This window comes from Triticum aestivum, chromosome 3B, assembly GCF_018294505.1.
Source record: "Triticum aestivum cultivar Chinese Spring chromosome 3B, IWGSC CS RefSeq v2.1, whole genome shotgun sequence".
NCBI lineage: Eukaryota > Viridiplantae > Streptophyta > Magnoliopsida > Poales > Poaceae > Triticum > Triticum aestivum.
In genome coordinates, this window is record NC_057801.1 from 271,754,156 (window position 1) to 271,776,013 (window position 21,858).

Here is a 21,858-nt window from a genome sequence, read left to right on the forward strand (position 1 = left end):
ACTTCGGCAAGGCTGCGGAGCGTTCGCTTCCTTGCATTGTTCGATGCGAAGGTCTCGAAGACTGTTGACACCGTATTGGCGTTTCTGGGGTGGTGCTCTGTGGATTCTGGAGTTAGAAGCTCCTCGCCGCTCCTGGCCACCTGCCGGAGTATCCAACATGCTCTAAGGCTGTGAGTTGGTGCGACTTCCCCTGAACTATGAATTTTACAGGGTCCATTGAGCCATCCCTCCAGTACGGTCCCATACCCTATAGAGGGTTTTTGTTTTTTGCTGTTTTGCTTAGGTGCCTGGCGATAATGCGCCCTTTTGTTTCGGACTGGGATTGTATTCACGGCAGGATTGTCCCAGAATTTCGTTTCGGTTTTCCGAATGCTTTCTGTCGCACAGTACTTTTGTACTATGGGTGTCAAGTCGGCGAAGCGTGTAATTTCGCGAGGACTTATGGCGTTGAGGATTCCGATGTCCGTACAGTTGTTACAGAAGAATGTAATTGCATCCTTCTCATGGCAGTCCTTTATCCTGTTAATAACCAGGAGGAATCTGGCCCAGTAGTGGTGTATTGTTTCCCCGGGCTCTTGCCGTATTTGGGATAAATCCCTTATAGTTGGGTGGGCGGGTGGATTTAAATCCGAAACCTCGCCCGATCTAAGACTCAGGGGCCAAGAAATTTCCGAGTCCGGAAGCTTATTTTCTTGGACGTTGTTCCATGAATCGAGCCTGCTGCCTGACTTCAGCTTCAGGGCTTGGGCGACATCCTCCCCTCCGTGGATATCCGGCTTGGAGGGGTCAGGAATCCGGACACATCTGGTCCTTAGGATGGGCGAAGATTCGCCGCGTTGTTCTTCCACCACTTCAACGTGGTGGGTGACCTGGGGAGAGTCAATCTCTCTCCGATCGGGTTTAAGCCCCATCTGGCCGTAATATGTAGCGACTCCCAGGGTGGCGATGCGATCCAAGAGCTCGTTTAGAGAAGAGAGCTCCATCAGATCTAACTGCTCGGCGAGTTCCGAGCTGATCTGGAGGTTGCTTTCGATGACCCGAGAGGTCATCGCCGGTGCGGCGGCCGAACATGCGGTCATTAAAAACCTGCCTAGTTGGATAGTTTGGCCGACAGCCAAAGCTTCTTTAGCAACAACACCATATTTAAAGACGGGGTGCGGCATCCTTCCTGTTGGTGACGACACAGAGGAACTCTCAATGAAAGCACCAATGTCGGTGTCAAAACCGGCAGATCTCGGGTAGGGGGTCCTGAACTGTGCGTCTAGGCGGATGGTAACAGGAGACGAGGGACACGATGTTTTTACCCAAGTTCGGGCCCTCTCGGTGGAGGTAAAACCCTACTCCTGCTTGATTAATATTGATGATATGGGTAGTACAAGAGTTGATCTACCACGAGATCAGAGAGGCTAAACCCTAGAAGCTAGCCTATGGTATGATTGTTGTTCGTCCTACGGACTAAAACTCTCCGGTTTATATAGACACCGGAGAGGGCTAGGGTTACACAGAGTCGGTTACAATGGGAGGAGATCTTCATATCGTATCGCCAAGCTTGCCTTCCACGCCAAGGAAAGTCCCTATCCAGACACGGGACGAAGTCTTCAATCTTGTATCTTCATAGTCCGGGAGTCCGGCCAAAGGTCATAGTCCGGCGATCCGGACACCCCCTAATCCAGGACTCCCTCAGTCTACACACTTAAGGTTCGATGACGCTAGGGTTATAGGGAATAGATGTACGTGGTTACCAAATGTTGTTTGGTGTCCCGGATGAGATCCCGGACGTCACGAGGAGTTCCGGAATGGTCCGGAGGTAAAGATTTATATATGGGAAGTCCTGCTTTGGTCACTGGAAAAGTTTCGGGTGCTATCGCACTACAATAAGACCCGTCCTATAGCAACGCATTTTTTCGTATCTAAAAGCCCATATATGCGTTGTTAGTGTATTTACCAATGCTTTGGGATGCGTAGCCTTATCCAGTGTTGCTAGTGCATAGTGCAACGCTTATACTGCCGTTGGTAAAGAGTCCGTTGCAAGAGTACAACACATAAAACAGACTTGTGCAACACTTCTATACGTTGGTGCTTAATGTATAGGAATCAAAATCCATTGCTTGGCAACGAAGAATTTGCAACGCTTAAGTGTTGGTACATATGATGTGAATAATATTATTGTTTTTATATATAATGCAAGCATCTAAATTAATGCTCCATGAAGAGAAATCAAGAGAATATTACTCACTAGACGAATAAATCATATATTTGATAAAATTGTTGGATTACAATAGTGGATATTATAGGAGGAACACCATCTAATGTGATGTATAATCTAAATATTTTCTTGGTAGCAAACTTAGACTGAAAGCATCCATCACATCCCTACAACTTATCTAAAACTTAACCGAGGAACATCATCCAACATGAACATCATCCCTACAACTTAACTAAAACTGAAAGCATCCATCATCATCGTCGTCGTCATCATCATCATCATCATCATCATCATCATCAACAACAACAACAGGAACAAAATTATCATCATTGCAGTATACTTGCCACACACCCATATAATCATCCATTTATCTTTTGCATCTACAAACAAAAAACAAAATGAACTGTTAACACACAATGCATTGACATGATGCAAGTAGTGATAGAGCCAGGATATTGGTCATTGTATCTGCTGGTATATCCCGATATGCAAACTCCAGAAACTCATCTACACCAGCTGAGTACTATGTACTTTCTCTAGTAAATCGCTATGAAGAAACTGACCTTGTCAAATCAAATATGAAGTAGTATTGGTAATTGTCAAGTTCATCCTCTCCTCTGCTTGCATGCCACATACCTGAACTGGTACACATGCTAGTTAGCCCAAGTAAATATTTATTTTCTTTGAAACTGAAAACAAATCGTGATAATTTGTGTGCTGCAAATACAATAGAACAACATATTTTTTTGTGATACATGGTGACATCCATTTTACAAATGGCACAAATAATGATGAGTAAATATTTTGTGGGTGACGAACAACTCTGGACCCAGAAAAGGATGGTTGCAAATCAATAGTGTGCATACTGTTCTAGGAAAATCTTATTGGGCAAACCAAAATAATTTCTATTGAAATTGCTAAAAGAGTAACTAATTTATAGTGGAATAGCTAAAACAGTATATTAATCTTATAGGGGCAACTTGTAGGCGCGTATTTCCTTGCAGCATACTTCATGAGTACAGGCTCATAGTACTGAAAAATAGGCAGAATAGAACTTGCAAAACAAGAACGTCTGTATCCTTGTATCTAGTTTGTCCTTTCCCTTTCCGTATGGGATTTGCAAAACAAGAACGTCTGTTCTATCCATACTTCATAAATATAATAGGCAGAATAGAACTTGTTCCCGACTTTTAGTGCGTAATAGTACCCGAAAAAATACACCTATGGAAGCACCGTGTCCTGAACTAACGATAACGACAATACCAATATCCTTTTTAGTTGAAAAAGCAAACTAGTAATATTAAAATATTTCTCATGATTTTTTAAACAAGATACAACGAGATACCATGTTACCACAAAGGCCAAAAAAAAGATAATACAATTATGATTTATTTGGTCTCAGTGTGCACACGAATATAGAATATAATTTGTATTGGCCACCATACTGGGATAACAATACATCAGCTCCCAACTGTAACAGAAGTACCTATATTATTTTTGGGAAGTAAGGGAAAGCATCTAACTTACCGCCAAATAGTGGTTGAAATATTCATCATTTGGTACTAAAAACACCTTGCTGCTGATATAGTCATACATAATAATCATATCTGACTAACAGAACTTGAAGATTAGCTTTTATTTCAGAAGGGAAAAGATAGCAATTTGCAAAATATAAATCAATAACTAACCATTAAAAAGAAAAATAAATAATTCTACTCAGTTTCAAAGCCAACATGGTATTACATAAGAAACCATATACATACCCTGGCTGCAGCATGTGCACTGCAAGCCATGTAGACTAAGTTAAGATATACAATTGTAAAAGCCATGTATTTATAGTGCGTGATATTCAACTTGAATTCCAATCACTTATATGTTGTGTTAAATTAATTCCTGCACTTCATTGTTGTTTAAAGCATATAAATTTGCATAGTATAGCAAGGCTCAATCATTACCCCTGCCGAAAATGTTATTGGATGAAAACGGCATCAGAAAGGCAGGAAGGCGCATGAATGAACCAGCATTCGTGCGCGTACTTTGCTAAAACTGGGCACGTCCTGAAAGTGATGAGTTGCAATTAGTCACCAAAGAGATAACACCAATCCTTGGCCCAGAGGAATTTGTAGTACTGACTAGAACGCTACCATTCATGTCCCTAGGAACAAGTCCAAGGTTGGAGCATGGGGCGCCGGACACGGAGATCAGCAGTGTTGAACTGAACTACCACCTTGAAGACTCTTGCTTAATAGGATAGAACGTCACTGGAAACTAGTAAGGATCTTCAGATATTTTCGCTAGAAACTGCAAAGTGTAATTATCAGTAAGATTTTGAAGCAATGCAAGCAAATCAAGAAATAGCCACCACAAAATTTCTTAACCAATGAGCTTATGAACCAACAGTCCGAGGATGCCTAATTCTAATTTACTACTCCCTCCGTCTCATAATATAAGAACGCTTTTTACACTACACTAGTGTAAAAAACGTTTTTATATTATGGGACGGAGGGAGTAACTTCTAAGTCTCAAAATCAGGAGAACTTGTTTCAGGACATCAGAGATAAAAATAGCCATCATCGAAAATCAAGCGTCAATCCGATCTAGAGATAACGCAAATAGAGAGGGAATAGGGCAAAAGAATTTGACAGGGACAAGATATTTCATTTGAATTACATACTAGCACATGGATACAGCCTAAGCAAAGAATGTGCAGACTTGGTGGGCAGGTTTGAGCCTGCTCATGGCCTTACCTTGGATTCGCCGTTGGTCGCAGGGGAGCGGTGACGAGGGGCGGTGCGCCGGGATCCAGGGTTGCAGGGGAGTGGTGATGAGGGACTGCGCGCCGGGATGGAGGGTCGCAGGGGAGTGGTGACGAGCGGCGCGCCGGGATCCAGGGTCGCAGGGGAGTGGTGACGAGGGACTGCGCGCCGGGATGGAGGGTCGCAGGGGAGTGGTGACGAGCGGCGCGCCAGCGTGTAGGTCGCTGCCGCGCAAAGGAGTCACAATGTCTGACGAGGGGCGGCGGCCGGTGTGGGAGGAATCGAGAGGAATAGGGAGGTTGGGGTTGGGGACGGGGAGGGAAAGACCTAGATTAATCCTGAAAGCCAACTTGGGCTGGGCTAGACAGAAGGTTGGGTGTGTTGGGCTGGGAGTATGTACTAAGTTGGCTCACGATCTGCAACGCATATGCTACAATGCTTATATGCGTATCTCTTGTAAATTTTGCAACATACAGTCAATATGTTGTACAATATATGTTGCTTCATATAGTGTATCCTTGTAGTGTCGGTAATGTACCGAGACCACCGGGAGGGTCCTAGGGGTCCACCAGGTGGGGCCACCAGCCCCAGAAGGCTGCGTGGGCCAAGTGTGGGAGGGGACCAGCTCCAGGTGGGGGGTGCGCCCCCCACCAAGGCCCAAGGTGCAGGGAGAGTGGGGGGGGGGGGCAAACCCTAGGTCCAGATGGGCCCTAAGGCCCACCCTAGGTGCGCCCCCCTCTCTCCCCCTCTGGCCGCCACCCACATGGGATCTGGGGGCTGCCGCCACCCCTAGGGAGGGAACCCTAGGTGGGGGTGCAGCCACTCCTCTCCCCCTATATATACTTGAGGTTTGGGGGTTGCCCAACACATAATTTGATCTCCCTCTTGGCGTAGCCCTACCGCTCTCCCTCCTCGTCTCTTGCGGTGCTTGGCGAAGCCTTGCTGGAGTGCCACGCTCCTCCACCACCACCACGCCGTCGTGCTGCTGCTGGACGGAGTCTTCCCCAACCTCTCCCTCTCTCCTTGCTGGATCAAGGCATGGGAGACGTCACCGGGCTGCATGTGTGTTGAACGCGGAGGTGTCGTCCGTTCGACACTAGGATCATCGGTGATTTGAATCACGACGAGTATGACTCCATCAACCCCGTTCACTTGAACGCTTCCGCTTAGCGATCTACGAGGGTATGTAGATGCACTCCCCTTTCCCTCGTTGCTAGATTACTCCATAGATTGATCTTGGTGATGCGTAGAAAATTTTGAATTTCTGCTACGTTCCCCATCAATGGTATCATGAGCTAGGTCTATGCGTAGTTTCAATGCACGAGTAGAACACAAGTTGTTGTGGGCATTGATTTTGTTCAATATGCTTACCGTTACTACTCCAATCTTGTTTCGATGGTATTGTGGGATGAAGCGGGCCGGACCGACCTTACACGTACACTTACGTGAGACAGGTTCCACCGACTGACATGCACTAATTGCATAAGGTGGCTAGCGGGTTCCAGTCTGTCCCACTTTAGTCGGATCGGATTCGATGAAAAGGGTCCTTATGAAGGGTAAATAGCAATTGACATATCACGTTGTGGTTTTTGCGTAGGTAAGAAACGTTTTTGCTAGAAACCCATAGCAGCCACGTAAAACATGCAAACAACAATTAGAGGACGTCTAACTTGTTTTTGCAGGGTATGCTATGTGATGTGATATGTCCAAAAGAATGTGATGAATAATATATGTGATGTATGAGATTGATCATGTTCTTGTAATAGGAATCACGACTTGCATGTCAATGAGTATGACAACCGGCAGGAGCCATAGGAGTTGTCTTAATTTATTGTATGACCTGCATGTCAATGAACAATGCCATGTAATTACTTTACTTTATTGCTAAACCGTTAGCCATAGTAGTAGAAGTAATAGTTGGCGAGACAACTTCATGGAGACACGATGATGGAGATCATGATGATGTAGATCATGGTGTCGTGCCGGTGACGATGATGATCATGGAGCCCCAAAGATGGAGATCAAAAGGAGAAAAATGATATTGGCCATATCATGTCACTTTTGATTGCATGTGATGTTTATCATGTTTATGCATCTTATTTTCTTAGAACGACGGTAGTAAATAAGATGATCCCTCATTAAAATTTCAAGAAAGTGTTCCCCCTAACTGTGCACCGTTGCAAAAGTTCGTTGTTTCGAAGCACCACGTGATGATCGGGTGTGATAGATTCTAACGTTCACATACAACGGGTGTAAGCCAGATTTACACACGCGAAACACTTAGGTTGACTTGACGAGCCTAGCATGTACAGACATGGCCTCGGAACACAAGAGACCGAAAGGTCGAGCATGAGTCGTATGGTAGATACGATCAACATGAAGATGTTCACCGATGATGACTAGTCCGTCTCACGTGATGATCCAACACGGCCTAGTTGACTCGGATCATGTAATCACTTAGATGACTAGAGGGATGTCTATTTGAGTGGGAGTTCATAAGATGAACTTAATTATCCTGAACATAGTCAAAAGATCTTCACAAGTTATGTCGTAAGCTCGCGCTTTAGTTCTACTGTTTAGATATGTTCCTAGAGAAAATTCAGTTGAAAGTTGATAGTAGCAATTATGCGGACTAGGTCCGTAAACTGAGGATTGTCCTCGTTGCTTCGAAGAAGGCCTATGTCCTTAATGCACCGCTCAGTGTGCTGAACCTTGAACGTCGTCTGTGGATGTTGCGAACATCTGACACACACGTTTTGATAACTATGTGATAGTTCAGTTAAACGGTTTAGAGTTGAGGCACCAAAGACGATTTCGAAATGTCGCGGAACATATGAGATGTTTCGAGGGCTGAAATTGGGATTTCAGGCTCGTGCCCACGTCAAGAGGTATAAGACCTCCGACGATTTTCTTAGCCTGCAAACTTAGCGAGAAAAGCTCAATCGTTGAGCTTGTGCTCAGATTGTCTGAGTACAACAATCACTTGAATTGAGTGGGAGTTGATCTTCCAAATGAGATAGTGATGTTTCTCCAAAGTTATTGCCACCAAGCTGCTAGAGCTTCGTGATGAACTATAACATATCAGGGATAGATATGATGATCCTTGAGATATTCGCGATGTTTGACACCGCAAAAGTAGAAATCAAGAAGCATCAATTGTTGATGGTTGGTGAAACCACTAGTTTCAAGAAGGGCAAGGACGAGAAGGGATACTTCATGAAACGGCAAATCAGCTGCTGCTCTAGTGAAGAAACCCAAGGTTGAACCCAAACCAGAGACTAAGTGCTTCTGTAATAAGGGGAACAGCCACTGGAGCAGAATTACCCTAGATACTTGGTAGATGAGAAGGCCGGCAAGGTCGATAGAAGTATATTGGATATACATTATGTTAATGTGTACTTTACTAGTACTCCTAGTGGCACCAGGGTATTAGATACCGGTTCGGTTGCTAAGTGTTAGTAACTCGAAATAAAAGGTTGCGGAGTAGACGAAGACTAGCTAAAGGTGAGCTGGCGATATGCGTTGGAAGTTTTCCAAGCTTGATGTGATCAAGCATCGCACGCTCCCTCTACCATCGAGATTGGTGTTAAACCTAAATAATTGTTATTTGGTGTTTGCGTTGAGCATAGACATGATTGGATTATGTCTATCGCAATACGGTTATTCATTTAAGGAGAATAATGGTTACTCTGTTTATTTGAATAATACCTTCAATGGTCTTGCACCTAAAATGAATGGTTTATTGAATCTCGATCGTAGTGATACACATGTTCATGCCAAAAGATATAAGATAGTAATGATAGTACCACCTACTTATGGCACTGCCATGTAAGTCATATTGGTATAAAACGCATGAAGAAGCTCCATGTTGATGGATCTTTGGACTCACTCGTTTTTGAAAAGTTTGAGACATGCAAACCATGTCTATTGGTGTATATGCATGAAGAAACTCCATGCAAATGGACCGTTTGGACTCACTTGATTTTGAATCACTTGAGACATGCAAATCATACCACATGGGCAAGATGACTGAAAGCCTCGTTTTCAGTAGAATGGAACAAGAAAGCAACTTGTTGGAAGTAATACATTTTGATGTGTGCAGTCCAATGAGTGCTGAGGCACGCAGTGGATATCGTTATGTTCTTACTTCACGGATGATTTGAGTAGATACTGAGTATATTTACTTGATGAAACACAAGTCTGAATTATTGAATGGTTCAAGTAATTTCAGAGTGAAGTTGAAGATCATCATGACAAGAGGATAAAATGTATATGATATGATCATAGAGAGGAGTATCTGAGTTACGAGCTTTGGCACACATTGTAGAAATTGTTTCACAATTAATACCGCCTGGAACACCATAGTGTGATGGTGTGTCCGAACATCATAGTTGCACCCTATTGGATATGGTGCGTACCATGATGTTTCTTATCGAATTACCACTATCGTTCATGGGTTAGGCATTAGAGACAACTGCACTCACTTCAGTAGGGCACCACGTTATTCTGTTGAGACGACACCGTTTGAACTATGGTTTGGAGAAACCTAAGTTGTCGTTCCTTAAAATTTTGGGGCTGCGACGCTTATGTGAAAAAGTTTCAGGTTGATAAGCTCGAACCCAAAGCGGATAAAATGCATCTTCATAGGACACCCAAAACAGTTGGGTATACCTCCTAATTCAGATCCGAAAGCAATAGGGATTGTTTCTTGAATCGGGTCCTTTCTCGAGGAAAAGTTTGTCTCGGAAAATTGAGTGGGAGGATGGTGGAGACTTGATATGGTTATTGAACCGTCACTACAACTAGTGTGTAGCAGGGCACGAGAAGTTGTTCCTGTGGCACCTACACCAATTGAAGTGGAAGCTGATGATAGTGATCATGAAACTTTGGATCAAGTCACTACCAAAACTTGTAGGTCGACAATGATACGTACTACTCCAGAGTGGTACGTAATCATTTCTTGGAGGTCATGTTGCTAGACAACAATGAACCTACGAGCTATGGAGAAGAAATGGTGGGCCCAGATTCCGACAAATGGCTCGAGGCCATAAAATCCGAGAGAGGATCCATGTATGAAAACAAAGTGTAGACTTTGGCAGAACTACCCGATGGTCGTAAGGCTGTTGAGTACAGATGGATTTTAAAAGGAAGACGGACAATGATGGTAAGTATCACCATTAAGAAAGCTCGACTTGTCGTTAAGATGTTTTCCGACAAGTTCAAGGAGTTGACTACGGTGAGGCTTTCTTACTCGTAGCGATGCTAAGAGTCTGTTGGAATTGGATTAGCAGTTACTGGATTATTTATGAAATCTTGCAGATAGGATGTCAAAACATTGTTTCCTCGACAATCTTCTTGAGGAAAGGTTGTATGTGATACAACTAGAAGGTTTTGACAATCCTGAAAGACGCTAACAAGTATGCAAAGCTCCAACAATCCTTCTAAGGACTGGAGTAAGCATCTCAGAGTTGGAATGTACGCTTTGATGAGATGATCAAAGATTTTGGGTTTATACAAAGTTTATGAGAAACTTGTATTTCCAAAAAAGTGAGTGGGAGCACTATAGAATTTCTAATGAGTATATGTTGCTAACATATTGTTGATCAGAAATGTTGTAGAGTTTCTGGAAAGCATATAGGGTTGTTTGAGAAGTGTTTTTCAATAGAAAAACTGGATTAAGATGCTTGAACATTGAGCATCAAGATCTATGAGGATAGATAAAAAACGCTTAATGGTACTTTCAAATGAGCACATACCTTGACATGATCTTTAAGGTGTTCAAGATGGATCAGTCAAAGAAGGAGTTCTTGCCTGAGTTGTAAGGTATGAAGTTAAGACTTAAAGCTCGACCACGGAGGAAGAGAGAGAAAGGACGAAGGTCGTCCCCTATGCTTTAGACATAGGCTCTACAGTATGCTATGCTGAGTACCGCACCTGATGTGTGCCTTGCCAGGTGTCTGGCAAGGGGGTACAAGAGTGATCCAGGAATGGATCATTGGACAGCGGTCAAAATTGTCCTTGGAATAATAAGGACATGTTTCTCGATTATGGAGGTGATAAAGAGTTCGGCGTAAAGGGTTACGTCGATGCAAGCTTTAATACCTATCCGAATGACTCTGAGTAGCAAACCGGATACGTATAGTGGAGAAACCATTTGTAATAGCTCCAGGTGGAGCGTGGAAGGAGCATTTACAATATGACCTAGAGATTTGTGAAGTACATACAGATCTGAATGTTGCAGACCCTTGACTAAAACCTCTCTCACAAGCAAAACATGATCAAACCCCAGAACTCATTGAGTCTTAATCACATGATGATGTGAACTAGTTTATTGACACTAGTAAACTCTTTGGATGTTGGTCACATGGCGATGTGACCTGTGAGTGTTAATCACATGGTGATGTGAACTAGATTATTGACTCTAGTGCAAGTGGGAGACTGTTGGAAATATGCCCTAGAGGCAATAATAAATTAGTTATTATTATTATATTTCCTTTTTCATGATAATCGTTTATTATCCATGTTATAATTGTATTGATAGGAAACTCAGATACATGTGTGGGTACATAGACAACACCATGTCCCTAGTAAGCCTCTAGTTGACTACCTCGTTGATCAATAGATGGTTGCGGTTTCCTGACCATGGACATTGAATGTCGTTGATAATGGGATCACATCATTAGGAGAATGATGTGATGGACAAGACCCAATCCTAAGCCTAGCACAAAGATCATGTAGTTCGTATGCTAAAGCTTTTCTAATGTCAAGTATCATTTCCTTAGACCATGAGATTGTGCAACTCCCGGATACCGTAGGAATGCTGTGGGTGTACCAAACGTCACAACGTAACTGGGTGGCTATAAAGGTGCACTACGGGTATCTCCGAAAGTGTCTATTGGGTTGGCACGAATCGAGACTGGGATTTGTCACTCCATGTGACGGAGAGTATCTCTGGGCCCACTCGGTAGGACATCATCATAATGTGCACAATGTGACCAAGGGGTTGATCATGTGATGATGTGTTACGGAATGAGTAAAGAGACTTGCCGGTAACGAGATAGAACAAGGTATCAGGATACCGACGATCGAATCTCGGGCAAGTACTATACCGCTAGACAAAGGGAATTGAATACGGGATTGATTGAATCCTCGACATCGTGGTTCATCCGATGAGATCATCGTGGAACATGTGGGAGCCAACATGGGTATCCAGATCCCGCTGTTGGTTATTGGCCGGAGAGTTGTCTCGGTCATGTCTACGTGTCTCCCAAACCCATAGGGTCTACACACTTTAGGTTTGATGACGCTAGGGTTATAGGGAATAGATGTACGTGGTTACCGAATGTTGTTCGGAGTCCCGGATGAGACCCCGGACGTCACGAGGAGTTCCGGAATGGTCCGGAGGTAAAGATTTATATATGGGAAGTCCTGCTTTGGTCACCGGAAAAGTTTCGAGTGCTATCGATAACGTACCGAGACCACCGGGAGGGTCCCGGGGGTCCACCAGCCCCAGAAGGCTGCATGGGCCAAGTGTGGGAGGGGACCAGCTCCAGGTGGGCTGGTGCACCCCCCACCAAGGCCCAAGGTGCAGGGAGAGTGGGAGGGGGCAAACCCTAGGTCCAGATGGGCCCTAAGGCCCACCCTAGGTGCGCCCCCCCTCTCTCCCCCTCTGGCCGCCACCCAAATGGGATCTAGGGGCTGCCGCCACCCCTAGGGAGGGAACCCTAGGTGGGGGCGCAGCCCCTCCTCCCCCCTATATATACTTGAGGTTTGGGGGCTGCCCAACACATGATTTGATTTCCCTCTTGGCGTAGCCCTACCCCTCTCCCTCCTCGTCTCTTGCGGTGCTTGGCGAAGTCCTGCTGGAGTGCCACGCTCCTCCACCACCACCACACCGTCGTGCTACTGGTGGACGGAGTCTTCCCCAACCTCTCCCTCCCTCCTTGCTGGATCAAGGCATGGGAGACGTCACCGGGCTGCATGTGTGTTGAACGCGGAGGTGCCGTCCGTTCGGCACTAGGATCATCGGTGATTTGGATCACGACGAGTACGACTCCATCAACCCCGTTCACTTGAACGCTTCCGCTTAGCAATCTACGAGGGTATGTAGATGCACTCCCCTTTCCCTCATTGCTAGATTACTCCATAGATTGATCTTGGTGATGCGTAGAAAATTTTGAATTTCTGCTACGTTCCCCATCACCTTGTTCCTCATGTAGAGAGTCTCATAAGTTGTATTTTCATACTAGTGGGAATTTTTCATTATAGAACTTGGCTTGTATATTCCCACGATGGGCTTCCTCAAAATGCCCTATGTCTTCTTGAGCAAGCCAGTCCGGATATTTTATATCTCTGATGAATCTGGCTTCCAGTAATCTTGCTAGCTCCTCTCCCATGGCTTGTCTCTTGGGTTCGGAGAAACGCCGAAGAGTCTGCTTAATGGGCTTGAACCCTTTTAGGATGTTCAGGCTGTGCTCGGCCAGCCTGCGTGGGATTCCTGGCATGTCTGAAGGGTGCCAGGCAAAAATGTCCCAATTTTCTCATAGGAATTCTCTGAGTGCGGCGTCTACATCAGGTTTTAGTTGTGCCCCGATGGAGGCCGTTTTTGTGGCGTCCGTTGGATGGACTTGGAACTTGACTATTTTGTCTGCTGGCTTGAAGGAGGTGGACTTGGATCTTTTGTCGAGTATCACGTTGTCCCTGTCCACCGTGGAGCGCAACTCAGTTAGTTCCTCAGCCGCCGGGGCTTCGGATAATGCCTCAAGGGCCAGTGCGGCTGTCTTGTTTTCGGCGCAGAGCGCTATGTCCGGATCACTATCAAGAGTGATGATTCCGTTGGGTCCGGGCATTTTGAGCTTCATGTACCCGTAATGGGGTATAGCTTGAAAAATTGTGAATGCTTCTCGCCCTAACAGAGCGTGGTATCCGCTGCTGAACGGGGCCACTTGAAATGTAACCTCCTCGGATATGTAATTATCCGCGTGCCGAACACCACGTCTAGTGTGATTTTCCCTGTACAGCATGCTTCCCGACTGGGATTATTCCTCTAAAGGTTGTGTTGCTTCGCTCAATGCGACTCCAGTCTATTTCCATTTTTCGCAGTGTTTCCTCATAGATGAGGTTCAATCCGCTGCCACCGTCCATGAGTACCTTTGTAAGCCGGAAGCTGTCCACTATCGGACTGAGGACCAATGCAGCTGGTGCTCGGGCTGACCGGAATTTAGGTTCGTCACTGGCATTGAAAGTAATAGCCGTGTCACTCCATGGATTCATTGTTGCTACCTGGTAGACTTCGGCAAGGCTGCAGAGCGTTCGCTTCCTCGCATTGTTCGATGCGAAGGTCTCGAAGACTGTTGACACCGTACTGGCGTTTCTGGGGTGGTGCTCTGTGGATTCTGGAGTTAGAAGCTCCTCGCCGCTCCTGGCCACCTGCCGGAGTATCCAACATGCTCTAAGGCTGTGAGTTGGTGCGGCTTCCCCTGAACTATGAATTTTACAGGGTCCATTGAGCCATCCCTCCAGTACGGTCCCATACCATGTAGAGGGTTTTTGTTTTTTGCTGTTTGGCTTAGGTGCCTGGCGATAATGCGCCCTTTTGTTTCAGACTGGGATTGTATTCAGGGCAGGATTGTCCCAGAATTTTGTTTCGGTTTTCCAAATGCTTTCTGTCGCACAGTACTTTTGTACTATGGGTGTCAAGTCGGCGAAGCGTGTAATTTCGCGAGGACTTATGGCGTTGAGGATTCCGATGTCCGTACAGTTGTTATAGAAGAATGTAATTGCATCCTTCTCATGGCAGTCCTTTATCCTGTTAATAACTAGGAGGAATCTGGCCCAGTAGTGGTGTACTGTTTCCCCGGGCTCTTGCCATATTTGGGATAAATCCCTTATAGTTGGGTGGGCGGGTGGATTTAAATCCGAAACCTCGCCCGATCTAAGACTCAGGGGCCAAGAAATTTCCGAGTCCGGAAGCTTGTTTTCTTGGACGTTGTTCGATGAATCGAGCCTGCTGCCTGACTTCAACTTCAGGGCTTGGGCGACATCCTCCCCTTCGCGGATATCCGGCTTGGAGGGGTCGGGAATCCGGACACATCTGGTCCTTAGGATGGGAGAAGATTCGCCGCGTTGTTCTTCCACCACTTCAACGTGGTGGGTGACCTGGGGAGAGTCAATCTCTCTCCGATCGGGTTTAAGCCCCATCTGGCCGTAATCTGTAGCGACTCCCAGGGCGGCGATGCGATCCAAGAGCTCGTTTAGAGAAGAGAGCTCCATCGGATCTAACTGCTCGGCGAGTTCCGAGCTGATCTAGAGGTTGCTTTCGATGACCCGAGAGGTCATCGCCGGTGCGGCGGCCGAACATGCGGTCATTAAAAACCTGCCTAGCTGGATAGTTTGGCCGACAGCCAAAGCTTCTTTAGCAACAACACCATCTTTAAAGACGGGGTGCGGCATCCTTCCTATTGGTGACGACACAGAGGAACTCTCAATGAAAGCACCAATGTCGGTGTCAAAACCGGCAGATCTCGGGTAGGGGGTCCCGAACTGTGCGTCTAGGCGGATGGTAACAGGAGACGAGGGACACGATGTTTTTACCCAAGTTCGGGCCCTCTCAGTGGAGGTAAAACCCTACTCCTGCTTGATTGATATTGATGATATGGGTATTACAAGAGTTGATCTACCACGAGATCGGAGAGGCTAAACCCTAGAAGCTAGCCTATGGTATGATTGTTATCTGTCCTACGGACTAAAACTCTCCGGTTTATATAGACACCGGAGAGGGCTAGGGTTACACAGAGTCGGTTACAATGGGAGGAGATCTTCATATCGTATCGCCAAGCTTGCCTTCCACACCAAGGAAAGTCCCTATCCAGACACGGGACGAAGTCTTCAATCTTGTATCTTCATAGTCCGGGAGTCCGGCCAAAGGTCATAGTCCGGCGATCCGGACACCCCCTAATCCAGGACTCCCTCAGTCTACACACTTAAGGTTCGATGACGCTAGGGTTATAGGGAATAGATGTACGTGGTTACCAAATGTTGTTTGGTGTCCCGGATGAGATCCCGGACGTCACGAGGAGTTCCAGAATGGTCCAGAGGTAAAGATTTATATATGGGAAGTCCTGCTTTGGTCACTGGAAAAGTTTCGGGTGCTATCGCACTACAATAAGACCCCTCCTATAGCAACGCATTTTTCCGTATCTAAAAGCCCATATATGCGTTGTTAGTGTATTTACCAATGCTTTGGGATGCGTAGCCTTATCCAGTGTTGCTAGTGCATAGTGCAACGCTTATACTGCCGTTGGTAAAGAGTCCGTTGCAAGAGTACAACACATAAAACAGACTTGTGCAACACTTCTATACGTTGGTGCTTAATGTATAGGAATCAAAATCCATTGCTTGGCAACGAAGAATTTGCAACGCTTAAGTGTTGGTACATATGATGTGAATAATATTATTGTTTTTATATATAATGCAAGCATCTAAATTAATGCTCCATGAAGAGAAAACAAGAGAATATTACTCACTAGACGAATAAATCATATATTTGATAAAATTGTTGGATTACAATAGTGGATATTACAGGAGGAACACCATCTAATGTGATGTATAATCTAAATATTTTCTTGGTAGCAAACTTAGACTGAAAGCATCCATCACATCCGTACAACTTATCTAAAACTTAACCGAGGAACATCATCCAACATGAACATCATCCCTACAACTTAACTAAAACTGAAAGCATCCATCATCATCGTCGTCGTCATCATCATCATCATCATCATCATCATCATCATCATCATCAACAACAGGAACAAAATTATCATCATTGCAGTATACTTGCCACACACCCATATAATCATCCATTTATCTTTTGCATCTACAAACAAAAAACAAAATGAACTGTTAACACACAATGCATTGACATGATGCAAGTAGTGATAGAGCCAGGATATTGGTCATTGTATCTGCTGGTATATCCTGATATGCAAACTCCAGAAACTCATCTACACCAGCTGAGTACTATGTACTTTCTCTAGTAAATTGCTATGAAGAAATTGACCTTGTCAAATCAAATATGAAGTAGTATTGGTAATTGTCAAGTTCATCCTCTCCTCTGCTTGCATGCCACATACCTGAACTGGTACACATGCTAGTTAGCCCAAGTAAATATTTATTTTCTTTGAAACTGAAAACAAATCGTGATAATTTGTGTGCTGCAAATACAATAGAACAGCATATTTTTTTGTGATACATGGTGACATCCATTTTACAAATGGCACAAATAATGATGAGTAAATATTTTGTGGGTGACGAACAACTCTGGACCCAGAAAAGGATGGTTGCAAATCAATAGTGTGCATACTGTTCTAGGAAATTCTTATTGGGCAAACCAAAATAATTTATATTGAAATTACTAAAAGAGTAACTAATTTATAGTGGAATAGCTAAAACAGTATATTAATCTTATAGGGGCAACTTGTAGGCGCGTATTTCCTTGCAGCATACTTCATGAGTACAAGCTCATAGTACTGAAAAATAGGCAGAATAGAACTTGCAAAACAAGAACGTCTGTATCCTTGTATCTAGTTTGTCCTTTCCCTTTCCGTATGGGATTTGCAAAACAAGAACGTCTGTTCTATCCATACTTCATAAATATAATAGGCAGAATAGAACTTGTTCCCGACTTTTAGTGCGTAATAGTACCCGAAAAAATACACCTATGGAAGCACCGTGTCCTGAACTAACGATAACGACAATACCAATATCCTTTTTAGTTGAAAAAGCAAACTAGTAATATTAAAATATTTCTCATGATTTTTTAAACAAGATACAACGAGATACCATGTTACCACAAAGGCCAAAAAAAAGATAATACAATTATGATTTATTTGGTCTCAGTGTGCACACGAATATAGAATATAATTTGTATTGGCCACCATACTGGGATAACAATACATCAGCTCCCAACTGTAACAGAAGTACCTATATTATTTTTGGGAAGTAAGGGAAAGCATCTAACTTACCGCCAAATAGTGGTTGAAATATTCATCATTTGGTACTAAAAACACCTTGCTGCTGATATAGTCATACATAATAATCATATCTGACTAATAGAACTTGAAGATCAGCTTTTATTTCAGAAGGGAAAAGATAGCAATTTGCAAAATATAAATCAATAACTAACCATTAAAAAGGAAAATAAATAATTCTGCTCAGTTTCAAAGCCAACATGGTATTACATAAGAAACCATATACATACCCTGGCTGCAGCATGTGCACTGTAAGCCATGTAGACTAAGTTAAGATATACAATTGTAAAAGCCATGTATTTATAGTGCGTGATATTCAACTTGAATTACAATCACTTATATGTTGTGTTAAATTAATTCCTGCACTGCATTGTTGTTTAAAGCATATAAATTTGCATAGTATAGCGAGGCTCGATCATTACCCCTGCCAAAAATGTTATTGGTTGAAAACGGCATCAGAAAGGCAGGAAGGCGCATGAATGAACCAGCATTCGTGCGCGTACTTTGCTGAAACTGGGCACGTCCTGAAAGTGATGAGTTGCAATTAGTCACCAAAGAGATAACACCAATGCTTGGCCTAGAGGAATTTGTAGTACTGACTAGAACGCTACCATTCATGTCCCTGGGAACAAGTCCAAGGTTGGAGCATGGGGCGCCGGACACGGAGATCAGCAGTGTTGAACTGAACTACCACCTTGAAGACTCTTGCTTAATAGGATAGAACGTCACTGGAAACTAGTAAGGATCTTCAGATATTTTCGCTAGAAACTGCAAAGTGTAATTATCAGTAAGATTTTGAAGCAATGCAAGCGAATCAAGAAATAGCCACCACAAAATTTCTTAACCAATGAGCTTATGAACCAACAGTCCGAGGACGCTTAATTCTAATTTACTACTCCCTCCGTCTCATAATATAAGAACGCTTTTTACACTACACTAGTGTAAGAAACGTTTTTATATTATGGGACGGAGGGAGTAACTTCTAAGTCTCAAAATCAGGAGAACTTGTTTCAGGACATCAGAGATAAAAATAGCCATCATCGAAAATCAAGTGTCAATCCGATCTAGAGATAACACAAATAGAGAGGGAATAGGGCAAAAGAATTTGACAGGGACAAGATATTTCATTTGAATTACATACTAGCACATGGATACAGCCTAAGCAAAGAATGTGCAGACTTGGTGGGCAGGTTTGAGCCTACTCATGGCCTTACCTTGGATTCGCCATTGGTCGCAGGGGAGCGGTGACGAGGGGCGGTGCGCCGGGATCCAGGGTTGCAGGGGAGTGGTGATGAGGGACTGCGCGCCGGGATGGAGGGTCGCAGGGGAGTGGTGACGAGCGGCGCGCCGGGATCCAGGGTCGCAGGGGAGTGGTGACGAGGGACTGCGCACCGGGATGGAGGGTCGCAGGGGAGTGGTGACGAGCGGCGCGCCAGCATGTAGGTCGCTGCCGCGCAAAGGAGTCACAATGTCTGACGAGGGGCGGCGGCCGGTGTGGGAGGAATCGAGAGGAATAGGGAGGTTGGGGTTGGGGACGGGGAGGGAAAGACCTAGATTAATCCTGAAAGCCAACTTGGGCTGGGCTAGACAGAAGGTTGGGTGTGTTGGGCTGGGAGTATGTACTAAGTTGGCTCACGATCTGCAACGCATATGCTACAATGCTTATATGCGTATCTCTTGTAAATTTTGCAACATACAGTCAAAATGTTGTACAATATGTGTTGCTTTATATAGTGTATCCTTGTAGTGTCGGTAATGTACCGGGACCACCGGGAGGGTCCTGGGGGTCCACCAGGTGGGGCCACCAGCCCCAGAAGGCTGCGTGGGCCAAGTGTGGGAGGGGACCAGCTCCAGGTGGGGGGTGCGCCCCCCACCAAGGCCCAAGGTGCAGGGAGAGTGGGGGGGGGGGCAAACCCTAGGTCCAGATGGGCCCTAAGGCCCACCCTAGGTGCGCCCCCCTCTCCCCCTCTGGCCGCCACCCAGATGGGATCTGGGGGCTGCCGCCACCCCTAGGGAGGGAACCCTAGGTGGGGGTGCAGCCACTCCTCTCCCCCTATATATACTTGAGGTTTGGGGGTTGCCCAACACATGATTTGATCTCTCTCTTGGTGTAGCCCTACCACTCTCCCTCCTCGTCTCTTGCGGTGCTTGGCGAAGCCTTGCTGGAGTGCCACGCTCCTCCACCACCACCACGCCGTTGTGCTGCTGCTGGACGGAGTCTTCCCCAACCTCTCCCTCTCTCCTTGCTGGATCAAGGCATGGGAGACGTCACCGGGCTGCATGTGTGTTGAACGCGGAGGTGTCGTCCGTTCGACACTAGGATCATCGGTGATTTGAATCACGACGAGTATGACTCCATCAACCCCGTTCACTTGAACGCTTCCGCTTAGCGATCTACGAGGGTATGTAGATGCACTCCCCTTTCCCTCGTTGCTAGATTACTCCATAGATTGATCTTGGTGATGCGTAGAAAATTTTGAATTTCTGCTACGTTCCCCATCAATGGTATCATGAGCTAGGTCTATGCGTAGTTTCAATGCACGAGTAGAACACAAGTTGTTGTGGGCATTGATTTTGTTCAATATGCTTACCGTTACTACTCCAATCTTGTTTCGATGGTATTGTGGGATGAAGCGGGCCGGACCGACCTTACACGTACACTTACGTGAGACAGGTTCCACCGACTGACATGCACTAATTGCATAAGGTGGCTAGCGGGTTCCAGTCTCTCCCACTTTAGTCGGATCGGATTCGATGAAAAGGGTCCTTATGAAGGGTAAATAGCAATTGACATATCACGTTGTGGTTTTTGCGTAGGTAAGAAACGTTTTTGCTAGAAACCCATAGCAGCCACGTAAAACATGCAAACAACAATTAGAGGACGTCTAACTTGTTTTTGCAGGGTATGCTATGTGATGTGATATGTCCAAAAGAATGTGATGAATAATATATGTGATGTATGAGATTGATCATGTTCTTGTAATAGGAATCACGACTTGCATGTCAATGAGTATGACAACCGGCAGGAGCCATAGGAGTTGTCTTAATTTATTGTATGACCTGCATGTCAATGAACAATGCCATGTAATTACTTTACTTTATTGCTAAACCGTTAGCCATAGTAGTAGAAGTAATAGTTGGCGAGACAACTTCATGGAGACACGATGATGGAGATCATGATGATGTAGATCATGGTGTCATGCCGGTGACGATGATGATCATGGAGCCCCAAAGATGGAGATCAAAAGGAGAAAAATGATATTGGCCATATCATGTCACTTTTGATTGCATGTGATGTTTATCATGTTTATGCATCTTATTTTCTTAGAACGACGGTAGTAAATAAGATGATCCCTCATTAAAATTTCAAGAAAGTGTTCCCCCTAACTGTGCACCGTTGCAAAAGTTCGTTGTTTCGAAGCACCACGTGATGATCGGGTGTGATAGATTCTAACGTTCACATACAACGGGTGTAAGCCAGATTTACACACGCGAAACACTTAGGTTGACTTGACGAGCCTAGCATGTACAGACATGGCCTCGGAACACAAGAGACCGAAAGGTCGAGCATGAGTCGTATGGTAGATACGATCAACATGAAGATGTTCACCGATGATGACTAGTCCGTCTCACGTGATGATCCAACACGGCCTAGTTGACTCGGATCATGTAATCACTTAGATGACTAGAGGGATGTCTATTTGAGTGGGAGTTCATAAGATGAACTTAATTATCCTGAACATAGTCAAAAGATCTTCACAAGTTATGTCGTAAGCTCGCGCTTTAGTTCTACTGTTTAGATATGTTCCTAGAGAAAATTCAGTTGAAAGTTGATAGTAGCAATTATGCGGACTAGGTCCGTAAA

The 21,858-nt window shown here is 44.8% G+C and overlaps 3 long non-coding RNA genes across 7 annotated transcripts; all 3 read right to left on the reverse strand.

Annotated features, from left to right (window-relative positions):
* Positions 1 to 2,236: 2,236 nt before the first annotated feature.
* On the reverse strand, positions 2,237 to 5,266 carry LOC123065344 (uncharacterized). Of its 5 annotated transcripts, none has more exons than XR_006430974.1 (6): positions 4,954 to 5,266; positions 4,351 to 4,507; positions 4,162 to 4,263; positions 3,734 to 3,813; positions 2,770 to 2,842; positions 2,237 to 2,586 (listed from the first exon to the last, which is right to left on the reverse strand). It is a non-coding gene; the product is annotated as an uncharacterized lncRNA (long non-coding RNA). The 5 variants fall into 5 exon arrangements; XR_006430973.1 differs by having other exon boundaries at positions 2,770 to 2,847; XR_006430971.1 differs by lacking the exon at positions 3,734 to 3,813.
* An 11,217-nt stretch (positions 5,267 to 16,483) lies between these two features.
* LOC123065346 (uncharacterized) lies at positions 16,484 to 17,189 on the reverse strand. The gene is made up of 2 exons (XR_006430976.1): positions 17,024 to 17,189; positions 16,484 to 16,840 (listed from the first exon to the last, which is right to left on the reverse strand). It is a non-coding gene; the product is annotated as an uncharacterized lncRNA (long non-coding RNA).
* An 873-nt stretch (positions 17,190 to 18,062) lies between these two features.
* On the reverse strand, positions 18,063 to 19,537 carry LOC123065345 (uncharacterized). The gene is made up of 3 exons (XR_006430975.1): positions 19,208 to 19,537; positions 18,605 to 18,761; positions 18,063 to 18,517 (listed from the first exon to the last, which is right to left on the reverse strand). It is a non-coding gene; the product is annotated as an uncharacterized lncRNA (long non-coding RNA).
* Between the last annotated feature and the right edge of the window lie 2,321 nt (positions 19,538 to 21,858).